Source organism: Lupinus angustifolius, chromosome LG07, assembly GCF_001865875.1.
Source record: "Lupinus angustifolius cultivar Tanjil chromosome LG07, LupAngTanjil_v1.0, whole genome shotgun sequence".
In the NCBI taxonomy this organism is placed as follows: Eukaryota; Viridiplantae; Streptophyta; class Magnoliopsida; order Fabales; family Fabaceae; genus Lupinus; species Lupinus angustifolius.
Window position 1 is genome coordinate 17,440,016 of NC_032015.1, and position 1,205 is coordinate 17,441,220.

A 1,205-nucleotide genomic window follows, 5' to 3' on the forward strand; every position below is an offset into this window, starting at 1 on the left:
CTCATCCTCATCCTCATCCTATCCTCATCCTACTCTATCCTCATCCACATCAAATCCTCATCTTATCCTCATCCTCAAACTCATCCTATGCTCATCCTCATCCTCATCCTATCCTCATCCTCATCCTCATCCAATCCTCATCCTTATCCTCATCCTATCCTCATCCTATCCTCATTCGCATCATATCCTCATCGTCATCCTCATCCTATCCTCATCCTCATCCTCATCCAATCCTCATCCTTATCCTCATCCTATCCTCATCCTATCCTCATTCGCATCATATCCTCATCGTCATCCTCATCCTATCCTCATCCTCATCCTCATCCAATCCTCATCCTTATCCTCATCCTATCCTCATCCTATCCTCATTCGCATCATATCCTCATCGTCATCCTCATCCTATCCTCATCCTCATCCTCATCCAATCCTCATCCTTATCCTCATCCTATCCTCATCCTATCCTCATTCGCATCATATCCTCATCGTCATCCTCATCCTATCCTCATCCTCATCCTCATCCAATCCTCATCCTTATCCTCATCCTATCCTCATCCTATCCTCATTCGCATCATATCCTCATCGTCATCCTCATCCTATCCTCATCCTCATCCTCATCCTTATCCTCATCCTCATCCTCATCCTCTTCTTCATCCTATCCTCGTCCCCATCCTCATCCTCATCCTTTCCTCATCCTCATCCACATCCTCCTCCTCATCCTCATCCTATCCAATTCCTCATCCTCATCTTCGTCCTCATCCTCACCCTCATCCTTTCCTCATCCTCATCCACATCCTCCTCCTCATCCTCATTCTATCCTCCTCCTCCTCCTCATCCATCTCCTGTCCTCATCCTCATCCTCATCCACATCCTCATCTTTATCCTATCCTATCCTCATCCTCATCCTATCCTCATCCTATCCTCTTCCTCATCCTCTTCGTCATCCTATCCTCGTGCTCTTCCTATCCTCATCCTCATCCTCATTCTCATGCTATAATCATACTCAACCTATCCTCATCCTCATCCTGATGCTCATCCTCATCATCATCCTATTCTCATCCTCAAGCTCATCCTCATCATCATCCTATCCTCATCCTCATCCCCATCCTCATCATCATCCTTATCCTATCCTTATCCTCATCCTCATCCTCATCGTCATGCTCATCCTCATCATCATCCTATCCTCATCCTCATCCTATCCTCATCCT